This window comes from Thamnophis elegans, chromosome 10 (genome assembly GCF_009769535.1).
Source record: "Thamnophis elegans isolate rThaEle1 chromosome 10, rThaEle1.pri, whole genome shotgun sequence".
Taxonomy (NCBI): Eukaryota; Metazoa; Chordata; class Lepidosauria; order Squamata; family Colubridae; genus Thamnophis; species Thamnophis elegans.
Window position 1 is genome coordinate 3,087,962 of NC_045550.1, and position 13,884 is coordinate 3,101,845.

Here is a 13,884-nt window from a genome sequence, read left to right on the forward strand (position 1 = left end):
AGATTTAGCAGTATCTGGCAAGTCATTTTCAGTAAACGAAAGGGTGAACATGATATTGCCTAGGACAAGTATGAAACTTCCTGATGGGAAGTCAGAGATAAATAGAGGACGGACGTGGAAGCAGAAGATGAAAGGAAGGGCTGAAAAATAAGTATCAAAAGTTTCAAGGAAATGGATGTTGTTTCAGCACAGGGGATAAGGAGAGTTTATCTTGGTCTAATAGGTTTAAATAAAATATCAATACAACATAGGACAATTGAAAGGAACAATGTAATGGAAAGGACATCATTGCATTATTGCAGCAGTTTTGAAAGCAATTGAGAACTTGATATTGCTTAATATAGCAATAACACTTAGATTTACATACCGAACCATAGTACTTTGCAGCACCCTAATTTGTAGTTTACAAATGTCCACATATTGTCCCCAACAACCTGGGTTTTCCATCTCAGAAGGATGGAAGGCTGAGTCAACCTTGAGCCAGTCAGGATCAAACTCCGGGCTTTAGATAGTGCAACGTGGCATTCTAAGTACTGTGCTCATACACATGGCTCATACACATCATTTAGGACACTTTCTATTTCCATCAAAAGTTTATACATTCAGACCAGAGGTGGGTTCCTACCAGTTCGCACCTATTCGGTAGAACCGGTTCGTCAAATCGACCGAACCGGTTAGAAGAGGTTCCACCAGTGGACCCGGAAAGCAGGCAACACCTACGGAAGAGGTTCCAACATTTTTTGAAACCCACCACTGATTCAGACTTGTTTATAGGATTAAATACTATAGCAATATTTATGAAACAAATTATCTCAAGAATCAAAACAGTCAGAATTGGAATTTGGGAATCCTAAAATCATTCAACATTCTTTGAATGCCCATGAACAACATTAAGAGCACATGTTTGGGTAAAATCAAATTCTGTTGTTCCTAAGTTGAATAAAATCTACAAAAAGTTAACAAGTTAACGAAGAAGACTTAAGGGCAATAGTATCTTATATTCTTGACTCATGGGGTGTTTTAAGTCATATTGTGATATTAGAGATAATATATAGTCATAGTGATTAGTTGTTATTTATAGCTATATTCTCCAAAGAATTTGGACTACTAATTTGATAAAGTGTTTCATTTAGTGATCAGTACCATTCTTAAATGATCTATGAATAATATAAAAATACTTCATCTTATCTGTTGCAAATTTCCTATTTTTCACCTTTATTGGATAACCTCAAGTCATATTATTTTGAAAGGGGAAGAACATTTAAAATTCATTTGATATATTTTTTTTTTACTTTTTATTTTTCCTTTTCTTGCTGTATTTTGCTTGGCATTTTGGCTTTGACCTAAATTAAATTAAACTAAATTCAGATAAACCAAACTAAACTAAATATTGAACGGCCTCTTAATTTCCTTTCTTTCATGTATAATTTAATATATCTCAATAACCCCCATTTTTCTTTCTAATGCTATAAAAAGGCACAAATGTAACCTTTCTCAAAAGGGGATTCAAGCCATTTTAAGAATGTTTCAGAAGACAACATTATTGGGCAGTTCCTGGGTCCTTCAAGTCTCAGAGGTCCATGCAATCAATTTGCAATTGACATCTTCTCTTGGTTACTGTACATACTACTTAGGGTGCTTGACTCTGGTGCCTGGTACTACTACCTGACCTTATGTCAACAGTGGGCATAACTGTTGGGTTCAATTCAAAACCAATCATTCCAAAAGCATGTGCAGAATAGAGCTGATTATTGTCTAACTTCCTTTTAGAAGTTCGTCATCTGTGAAAGAAACTTTCCCGGGTCTCTGCAGTGTGTTCTGCAGACTGGTGTGGGAACAAATGAGAGAACAGTATTTATGAAGGAGGCAGTGAATAAAAACTACTGGCATTTCTATGAGGAAAAAAAATCATTAATAATCTCAGTTCTTCTGGCATCAACATTTCTCTTTGCTCTGATCCAGTGGTGGGTTTCAAAAATTGTTCGAACCTACTCTTTGGGTGTGCCTCCTTTGTTGGAGGGGCTTGCCACCCATGTGACCGGATGGGAGTGGCTTGCCGCCCATATGACCGGATATGAAGATGCCGACGACACTTGTCAGAACCACCTTAAATTACCTCCCACACAGCACTGGCCTGCATAAGAATAGGATGTCAACTTGTTTTTTGAAAGGCATCTTTGGTTTGCGTTAAAACAACTTCAACACACGCAATGTTCTGATTGCACCACAAACTCAGTAGTCATCCTTACCTTTCACAGAGGCACTGAGTTTTATAAATATAAGCATGATAGTGTAGAATAATCATATCCAAGGACCGGTGGTGGGTTTCAAAAAAAAATTTGGAGCCTCTTCTGTAGGTGTGGCCTGCTTTCCGGGTCCACTGGTGGAACCTCTTCTAACTGGTTCAGTAGATTTGACGAGCCGGTTCTACCGAATAGGTGCAAACTGGTAGGAACCCACCTCTGCTCTGATCACTTTGGAGTCTATAGAATATCTAACTCAAGTTCCTAGCACTGATTCCTTAAGGACTTGCAAACCTCTAATTTAGGAACTGTTTATTCATTTCCAGTTGTTTTATGTCTTTCAACATTATAGATCTTTCCTCTCTTATGGTTATTAGGTTTGATGAGAGACTTCCTCATACTTACATAACTATTGAACATCTGTATTTACAGCCTATTTTTTTAAGTATATTGGAAATAAATAAATCCCAACAATTTAGTCTAAGCTATAAATAAAGTATTGATGTTATAGCTATTGAAACGTTCCACACTAACCAGTTTCCGAAAATGCCTGGAATGGAATGGAAATGCCTACACAAGATATTCTAATGCAGTTATATACCAAATTATCCAAATGCCAGTGGCAGATGAGAGAAAAGGATGGATGGATGAATGGATGGATTCTATTTTAAATTCTAAGGCCGTATATACTATTACTTTTCCTCAGAAAAAGACTGAAATGTGATAATGATAGTAATGTATACAATGTTGAGCTGTTATGATAAGTAATAATTGGATATGAGAAGGGAAGGTTAGAAATATTTTTGGACTAGATAGAAAGATTATCAATAACAATAATAATTATAATTAAAAAACAAAACTAGATACAGTTAAGTTTTAACTAATAGGGGGAAAATGTTATGATATAAGATATAGTTAAATAAAGAAAGGATAATGATAATAAATTATATACATGGAGGATTAGAAAATTTTGGTATTAAATATTATGGATGTTTAGCTAAAACAGGATATGAGGATTTAATGTTAATGGAGGATTTTACAAATAAGTAAATGAAATGCCAGCATGTGGTTATGTATTGAATTTCGGTATACTTAAGGATGAAGGATATTTAAATAACTGTACTCAAATAAAAGTGGAGGTATGATGATGTTAATATAGTAAATATTTGAGTTAAGATATTTGAATTAATATGAATTATATTTGATGATGGTGGAAGAGATGCACAAAAGCTTTTTGTAACCAGCTGATATACTTTCTACAATATGTTTGTTTTGAAAATAAATAAATAAATAAAATTTATTTAAAAACAAAAAGACATGGCTTTTTCAGATATTTCAGATTTTTGTACTTTGCATAGTTTTAAAAATAAGGGGTGAAGTTGCAAATTACCCCACTAAATAATTATTTCAGTCATTTTTATTCATTAATTAATGGATATTGTAAATAAACAAATACTATTTCAGAAAGAAAATTAAAATGAAATATTGGGATAGGAATAAATTGACAAATAATGGCCATCAAACTTTTTGAAAACTATACTTTTGATTTGTTTTGATAAACTAACTTTTATCCCAAAACAAATATTATCTCTTTATAATCAGGTTGAATAAGATTTGATTATAAGGTTCCCCAAATACAAGAAAGGTGGAATAAGTACCTATATTGTGTTTGGTACATACTAATACACATTTTAAAGATGTTACATCCTTTTTTTTTCCATGTGCTTTAAATGTCAACAAAAGATTAGAGGAAAATCATTGAAAATGTGCAAGCTATCACAAATGCAGATTTCCCTGTGGATTCTCTAATACTTTACAGACAAATGTTAAAGATTTATTGCACATGAACTTCAAACATGGTTTTACTACAGTTCTCATTTGGATCAAATTGACACATTTTACATTCATTTTAGCTTAATGAGATTCTTTCACTACACATTATATTCCAAGTGACCTGGTGCATTAGAACTGTGGCGTAGAACAGACCTGATGATATATCGTTGATCTATTTATGTGTTTATTAATTTTGTAACCTTTTCCTTGCCCCTTCAGTCAGAGAATACACATATACGCATAAAATAATTAAAACAATAAAAGAGGGGGAAAGAAATAGAAAAAAAATCCCAAGAAAAATATATTCCAGAGAATTATATAATGCTATTAAATTAATGGAAAAAATAAGCTTTTAGTAGCATAATATTTTAAGTGAAAAATGTATGAATGTAAGGTGTGGAAATCTATAGATATATCCTTTTTGCTTCAATATAAATAGATAGTTGAGAGAGAGAAGGGAGAGAGAGAGAGGGAGGGAGAGCAAAAGAGAGAGGGAGAGAGAGAGAGAGAGAGAGAGAGAGAGAATGAGCACAGAGACATATATAGCACATACAGAGCACCCTGTGTTAGGGTCAAATACTACAGACAGTAAATTGTAACTTACTTTCATTTGCTATAGTTGCACATTTGTTATGTGTGAGTTTGTGTCCGTATAGAGGATAGCGAGAGACAGATTAGGTTCCCAGTTTCATTAATCAACCTCTAAAATGTTTTTCCCTCTTGTTAAATTCATGCATTCCTATATTCAATTCTTAGGATAATTTAAATGCTAGCGTAAAATATTTCCAGCCGAGTACACAGGAATGAAATACAAATATTACATTTTGTACTAATTTGACAATTCTGTTTCCTACCAGAGGGGGCAGCTGAGTACTGGATATCCATAAATCTAGTGGCATTGAGAAAAAAAAACTTCCAAATGTATTAGGATCTTGTGTTTTGCTGCTAATTTTACTATGTGTATTAGTTTGGCTCCTGAACGTAATTGGAAAAGAAAGCACAACAGAACCTCATGAAAGATGCTGGAGTCACGGACCTTAAAATTGTCAAATTGAAGAGGAGACAGACAATAAAAATAGGGCTGTGAATAACTTAAAGCAGTGGTTCCCAAAGTTGGCAACTTTAAGACTTGTGGACTTCAACTCCCAGAATTCTCCAGCCAGCAGAGCTTGAAATCCACAAGTCTTAAAGTTGCCAAGTTTGGGAACCACTGACTTAAAGGTATAAACTGTTATTCAGATTTGAAACAAAAGATGAACAGGTGAAACACTATACGGTAAAATGGGCCACACATTTTGATTATAATATAAATATGAGGAAAAAATAGGAAACTGGTATTAATTTATACTGTGTCATGATTTAAAAGAAAATATATATAAATGGAGTACCATTGGTTATAGGCCCTGGAAAAGCTGTGGAAAATGTATAAAAGAATATCAAACCAGGGTTAGAAGTGTAAAAATAAAGTGGGGATTTTTTTTTTTTTATCATGCATTGTGGACCTGTGGAAAAAACAAAAACATTTTGTCAAATCCATGCAATGGTGCAAAAGAAATTATAATGAATCCATAATTGCTTGTATTGGGCATTATGGACATTGGACAAGGAAAAATATGGAAAGTTAACCTCAAGGCTCGACTACTGCAATGCGCTCTACATGGGGCTGCCCCTGAAGAGTGTTCGGAGACTACAGTTGGTCCAGAATGCAGCCGCGCGAGCGATATCGGGTGTACCTAGATACACCCATGTTACACCTATCCTCCATGTGCTAGTTATTACCTTTAAAGCCCTACATGGCCTAGGACCTGGATATCTGCGAGACCGCCTCCTGCCACATACCTCCCAACGGCCCATAAGAACTCACAGGCTGGGCCTCCTCCGGGTGCCGTCGAGCGGACAATGCCGGCTGGCGGCCCCTTGGGGGAGGGCCTTCTCTGTAGCTGCTCCGGCCCTGTGGAACGATCTACCCGCAGAGATCCGGACCCTCCCTACTCTCTCGGCCTTCCAGAAAGCCACCAAAACCTGGCTGTTCCGGCAGGCCTGGGGCTATTGACCCATGTATAAAGTGCAGCCCCCATCTAAGTTGAGTGTATATTGTGTTCCTTTTAAACCTGTTCTTGTCTTTTCCCTATTTTTATTTTTTGTTTTATTCTCGTATTTGTAAGCCGCCCGGAGTCCTACGGGATTGGGCGGCATATAAATTTATTAAATTACGAATCATTAATATTGTATAGGGTAACTGCAGTGAAATTAATGCACAAAGATGGAAGAATACTGATATACTCCAGTGGAAGACTGGATTATGAAATTGATGGAGCTTCTGAAATGGCAAAGCTAACCAGTTTAATCAGGCAAAATATGATCCTAAAATCATTTTGCAGACTTTGGATGAAAAAAGAAAAGACGAAAGAAAAGGGGAATAAAAGGGTTAAAAGAAATGGGCAAGCGGATTTTTTTTAAAAAAAATAAGAACAAAAAAAGGTGAGAAAGAGTAAGATGTCAAATACTCCCACTTTAGAAAAGCTACACGTTTTTGCACTAGTTCTTGTGTATCTTTCCATAAATACATCTGTTGAGATGATTTCCAAAAAATAATTTTTTAAAAAATGGGTAATAATTTAAGATGTTTATATTAAAACAATTAACAAAGTTGTTTTTTTAGTACACTAAGTAATCCTGTCATAGGAGAAGTTTAGCCGTTGACCTTGAAAGAAAGTGAACGGCAGGTATGAAATGTTAATTAAAATTATTACTGCTGTTTGAGGTGCTTATCTTGTTTACAGCTAAGGTGTTGTTCCCTTCTGTATAATTAATGGTAATTTTACTTACTTTCAAGTCTGTAATTTTAAATATCACAAAGTTTTATCTTCTTAGAGAAGTAATTCATTATTGGTTTATATGTAGCTCTTGATGTTTTAATCAATATAGGCAACTACCAGAAAAGTCTGTTATAATATGTCAAGAGGGTTTTTTTTTTTATACCTTTTACGGAACAGGATTAGGCACGGGATATGAAGCTGAAATCCTATTTCATAATGAAATTTAAACAGAAATTTGGGGGTTATGAATTAAGGATACATTTTTTGCTTGATCTGTGTGTCTTTACATTTCCATTTATGCCAGAGTACTGGAGCATAATGCTATCTGGAAAACAAACCGTGCTGAAGGTAAAATCCATTTAAACACAAAGAGTTACCGTCAGTTAATCCTAAAAGAGACAATTCAGATTTTAAAACTAAACTGCTTAGGAAATGAATATGTCTTGCATGCTTTCAATTTGTTTCAAATCCTAAATTGAAGACTTCTCAGCTCTTGTCTAATATTTGCATAGAATATTTAATCTCAGACTGTAAATTTAAAAAAAAAAACACATTAAAGGGCTGTTTGGAAAATGTTGTTGTCAGAACAATGTAATCTTTTCTCTCCAGACCTCTTTTAATTTGATGTCCTTACTATATTCTCATAACCTTCTTAAAAGTATTGACTTGCGCTGCAATGACTCGTAAAATACTTGTGTAGAATTGGTTTGTATTTTGTTTGTAGCATGATACAAATTACTTTCCAAAGTTTTCTATTATGGTTTTTCTGAATTATCTGTATTAATAAAACGGACAGGATTGTTTTTATTTTATTTTCCTCACCTGCCACACATCAGAATGCAGCAAAGTTTAGATGACTAATTATTTGTGACCATTGTTCACCAATTGTCCTTCTGGTGGCCTTGTGTGAAATGTAATCGATGATAAGAAGCATTGCGGATCCTATAAACCCCTTTCACACTAGAGGGGAAGGCAGGGGTTGATAAAAAGAAGAATAGGAACATGATGTTGGTCATATCTCAACATTTGACTCTCACTGGTTTATCTCTTTCCATCCTCACTCTACACTATGACAACAGCAGATATAATCAGCTTTTCTTTCCATTTATCACTGCCTTGTGCTGAAAAAGTGTATGAAAAAGACTATTAAGTGCATTAATGTTCCAAGCAGCATCCATGTTTATAAAGGGTGCTTATATTTTGAGAACAAAGTGGGCATATCTTAAGCAGCAAAAAACAGTAACCAAACTAAAGGTCATCCTTTTATATGGTAGTAATAGCACTAACAATAGCATTTAAACTTATATACCACTGCATGGTGCTTTATTGCCTTCTCTTAGTGGTTTACAGAGTCATCGTACTGCCCCCAGCAATCTGGGTCCTTATTTTACCCACCTCGGAAGGCCGGAAGGCTGAGTCACCTTGAGCAGGATCAAACTCCTGGCAGTCAGCAGAATTTAGCCTACAATGCCGCTTTCTAATCACTGCTCCACCATAGCTGTAGATACCTGTTGTGACTCAGCAGAAGTTTGCTGTGAGTTGAGTCGGGATGCAGGAGTAACAATGCAGCTGGGGCTTGTTAGTGTCGTCTTCTGGAGATAAAAGGACGGATGGTGCCATGCTCTGGTTGCAGAAGTCAACGTTCGTCATTCATTGTTCATCGGTCGTGGTTTGTTTGTGAGATACACTTGGAGAAGTGATTTGCTTTCCGTAACCCTGATTCAAAGAGACACTTGGAGAAGTGCTTTGCTTTCTTTTTGGACACCTGGTTTTGCCATAAGAGTTTTGTTTCTGCATTCTGTTATCTTCTTGCCAGAGACTTTATTTATGTTTATTTGGGCTCACAGCCAGTTTGAGCCAAGGGCTGATAAAGTTATTTCCTTTTAAGTCTGTCTGCCTGTCGTCTTTGAAAGAACAAAGGAGGGGGTTCAGAACAGATACCTATTGTAGACTACACATAGATAGATATAATACATCACTTTAAAGGTGACAATGAGCCTCTTGAATTGCACTCTGAAGTGTACTGGGATGCAGTACTGTTCTAATGGTTTTCAAGGATGGTATCATGCAGTGGGCATTGTAATCATCTAATTATCTGGTAATAAAGTTTGGAGTGGGTAGACCAGTGAATACCTTAATGCATTCCTCTAAAGGGTATTCCAAATACTGGATTTAGAGAATGAAGAAAGACAGAACTAAAATTCTGATAGCTAGTTGTGAAGTTCTCCCGACATTCATTTAAAGTGCGCGGATCAAATCTAAACCAGTGTTGAGCATTAGGACTATATATGTTTCAGTAAAGTTAATGTGACTCTTAAAACTGACACTTTCCTCCCTCCCCAAAGGCCCTGTGAAATTTGAAAAAAGATTGAGCTGCTTTAATGAACAACAGAGAGGTTCTGTGCTTGTATGAAGTAATTTTGGAAGATTATTAACCCTGTTCATTGCAGAAAAGATGATTGGGGGGAAAAGGTATATTTGGAGTTCTATCTATTCAAAGAAAGATGAAATGCCAAAATGAAGTTTTAAGTATCTATAGTAATTTAAGATCTGAAAAAAATGACACCTTAGCAGTAACAATTGTTTTGTGCAAGATGCCCAATTTTTTTAATATAAGAAAGTGTCACTCGCCAATCAGAAATTTTGCATGGTTTTAATAGCAATTTTCAACAGTATGCAGACATAAACATAAATGTAGTACAGTTTACAATCAAATATGTTTTTTTTTTTATGACTGAATTAAAAGCACTACTTTTCTTTATGGCTACTTAAAATCCCTGATTTCTAAAACAATGTTTATCAATCACAAATCTTGATTATGCTCTTCTAATTACCATTGGTTGTAAATTGTATGTACCATTTAACATCAAATTAACATCAAATGTAAATGGACAGTCTTATGGTTTCTTAAAGATTAACCCTTTTTTTACTGTTTAAACCTTCATGGAACACAACACAAGACAAACACAATGTATTGGATGGAGTAACAATAAAATGGTCAATCCTTAAGTTCTGCAAGATTCTTTGTCCAGTTTTTTTTGCTGAAAAAGCTACCATGGCTACCACTTTAAAAAAATATAAAAACAAGATATCCATTATTAGATTTCTAGCTATCATTTACAATCATTGAAAAGAACCTGAACCTAAATGGATCAGAAAGAGAAGATCAACTTTTTGGGTCACAGTTTTCCTAACAAAACTCTTTCTTTTTCTGAAATCAAAGAGCAAAACACATATCTGTTCAGCATTTATAGATTTTAATTATCAAAGCAAAATTAGAATTAGAATTAGAATAGAGCTGGAGGACACCTTGGAGGTTTTCTAGTCCAGCCCCCTGCCCAAGAAGGAGAAGCTATAATATTTCAGATAAGTGGCTGCCTAGTCTCTTCTTAAAAACCTACAGTGATGGCGTGTCCACGATTTCTGAAAACAAGCTGTTCCACTGGTTAATTGTCCTCACTGTTAGAATAGAATAGAATAACGGAGTTAGAAGGGACCTTAGAGGTCTTCTAGTCCAACCCCCTGCTTAGGCATAAAACACTATACCATTTCAGACAAATTGTTATCCAAGCTCTTCTTTAAAACTTCCAGTGTTGGAGCATTCACAACTTCTGGAGGCAAGTTGTCCCTCTGGTTAATTGTTCTAACTGTCAGGAAATTTCTCCTTAGTTCTAAGTTGCTTCTCTCCTTGATTAGTTTCCACCCATTGCTTCTTGTCCTAACCCTCGGATGCTTTGGAGAAGTGCTTAACTCCTCCTCCTTTATGGCAGCCTCTGAGATATTGGAACACTTCTATTATGTCAACCCTAGTCCTTCTTTTCATCAAACTAGTCATATCCAGTTTCAGCAACCATTCTTTAAGGCAATGACATCTTAGAGAAGATTTTCAGTAGGAAGATAATATGATGAAAAGATTAAGCCTACTCCTTCACCCCTGCAGTTAGTTGCTTTGAATGACATTCTTTCTTTCGATGCTGCTATTTTTTTAAAAAAAAATACAGGTCGTAACATTTATTAATATAAATTATTATATTAATTATAATAGAATCTGTTACCAGGCCACTGCAAGCCTTTAGCATATAAATGAAGGGTTGTTAAAAGTGGGATGGGTATAAGGAAGCAAAAATTTTCCAGGCTTACAGTGTTTTTAAAGAACACTGTATATGGGACCATATGTGTACACTAGGACAAACATTTGCACAGAGAGGATGAGAGTAATAAGAGCATTTGCTCACAAAACAGTTGGAAATGAAATGTGATTATGGTTTCAAGATGTTAAAAAGAATTCCAAATGATCATAACTTCTTATTTATTTTGCATTGGTTTATTAAGATTTTAGGGGAAGTCCAAGTTATAGCAATAGGAGAAAAATTCTCCCCTCTCTCCATGACTCTGTAGTGACATGGCTGAATTCATTGCAATGAGCAATTAATCTATATTCATGTTCTTCAGTTAAATTTTTAAACAAAACATTTATTTATAAGTAGTATATAGAAAAATACTAGGAATATTTGCATTTCTTACAAAGAAGTTACTAGTAGTTAAAATATATATTTAATAAATCTACATTAATAAGTGCGTTGAGAAAAATAATGTTCAAAAAGTATTAATGAGATTTTAAAAAAGAACGCTACTAATCAGGAAATGTTTTAAACAAAAAAAAAATGCAGATTTTTTTCCAATAGGTTATTTTATAAACCCCATATAAATATAAAATGGAAAACTCTTAAGTATTAATTTATATTAATAAATTTGTATTTGTATTTGTATTGTATTTACAAAATACAAAATACAAATACAAAAATAAAAATACAAAATATTAATAAATGTAGATCAGAATATGCCATGGACATAATTCAATTCTACTACATTAAACTATGTACACATAGAGTAAATGGGGAAAAAAAACTAGTTTCAAGTCTATGACTTCAGTTTTAAAGAAATGAAATTCTGATGACCAGGAGTTGTAATTTTTTCCCCCTTTCATGTGGGATGTTGCTATGGGGAAATATTAAATATGTGCCATCTTTCCTATTTAGTTTAGACTACACTTGAAATCTTATGCCCTTTTCTGGATAGTGCACTTTAAAAAGAGATAACAATGCTAGAATAGATTTAGACCTACTAGAATCACAAATGCTTCTGGCATAAAGTTTATGGAAACTGATCAAAGAATTAGATCCTTATCTAATGACGGAAGAGATGATGGAGGCCTACAAGTATGTAAAAGACACTCACATACAAGAAGGCTGGCTCTGTTCTCTGATGAAATTAAAGAGCAGAACAAGGTTGATGGATTAAAATGGAAGAAAAACGTTCAGTTTAAAATTATGATGAATTTCCTGATGGTAAGCCACTTGCTAGGTCATCTCTGACTATCCAAATGATATAGTTCATGATTGACAGATAAATATCCAGACTGTGAACTACTTTTAAGTAGCCACAATTGAGGTTTTTTGAACACTAGTGGTCCATATCTGCCAAATGTTACAATATTAAACTTTCGCTGACTAAATCTATTGTTTTAACTGGCATATTCTCACACAGGAACTATTCTGTAGCAAGAGAGTTAGTTACTATAGCTCGGGAATAACGAAAGAGGGCCATTCAACATGCTGAACACTTACTCAATTCAGTTGAATTTATCTGCTTTGGGCTGACTAGATGGGGAAAAAAGAACAATGTTTCATCACTAGAAGTTTTTAAGAAGAGACTGAACAGCCGAGGTGGCGCAGTGGTTAAATGCAGCACTGCAGGCTACTTCAGCTGACTGCAGTTCTGCAGTTCGGCTGTTCAAATCTCACTGGCTCAAGGTTGACTCAGCCTTCCATCCTTCCGAGGTGGGTGAAATGAGGACCCAGACTGTGGGGGCGATATGCTGACTCTGTAAACCGCTTAGAGAGGGCTGAAAGCCCTATGAAGCGATATATAAGTCTAACTGCTATTGCTATTTGTCTGAAGTGGTATAGGGTTTCCTGCTTGAGCAGGGAGTTGGACTAGAAGACCCCCGAGGTTCTATTCTATTCTGTTCTATTCTAGTCTATTCTATTCTATTCTATTCTACTCTACTCTACTCTACTCTACTCTACTCTACTCTACTCTACTCTACTCTACTCTACTCTACTCTATTCTATTCTATTCTATTCTATTCTATTCTATTCTATTCTATGCCACCTCTCAATGTAATGCTGTGTTTGTCAACCTTGCAAACTTTTAAGATGTATGGAGGAGGCGCAGTGGTTAAATGCAGCACTGTAGGCTACTTCAGCTGACTGCAGTTCTGCAGTTCGGCTGTTCAAATCTCACCGGCTCAGGGTTGACTCAGCCTTCCATCCTTCCGAGGTGGGTGAAATGAGGATCCAAACTGTGGGGGCGATATGCTGACTCTGTAAACCGCTTAGAGAGGGCTGAAAGCCCTATGAAGCGGCATATAAGTCTAACTGCTATTGCTATTGCTATTCAACTTGCTATTCAACTCCCAGAATTCCTTATGGCTATCTAGGAAATTCTGGGAGTTGAAGTCCACACGTCTTAAAACAAGCATGGTGGAGAAACACTGGCTTAATGTATGTGAAGAAATAGGGAAGAAGGGGAAAAAGTAGCATTTTTCTCCAAACTGGTAAAAACAATATATTCAACCCCGATAAGATCTTTTAAAAGGCAGACATTTTCTACAATGATTTTTTTTTTTTTAGGAAGGCTGTGGCAAACAATACTATTTGTCAATAAAAAGAAAAATTAGTGCTGTGGTGTAGTCACCTGCCCCTCTCCCTTTAAAAGCAACAATTGCATTTGAAACCTGCAATTCTCAACAAAAAGAGAGAAGTGCAGAGCTGATTGCTGGATATTTGGACCTCCCAGAGCAAACATTAACTGGCTGAGAGGCACTCTGGAATGTAATGAAGGAAACAATACTGGGAAAAAAGCCAAAAAAGCAGAAACACTGGCGCCTGGAACCTGGGGATTTGCCTCCTCGTAATAGGAGCTGA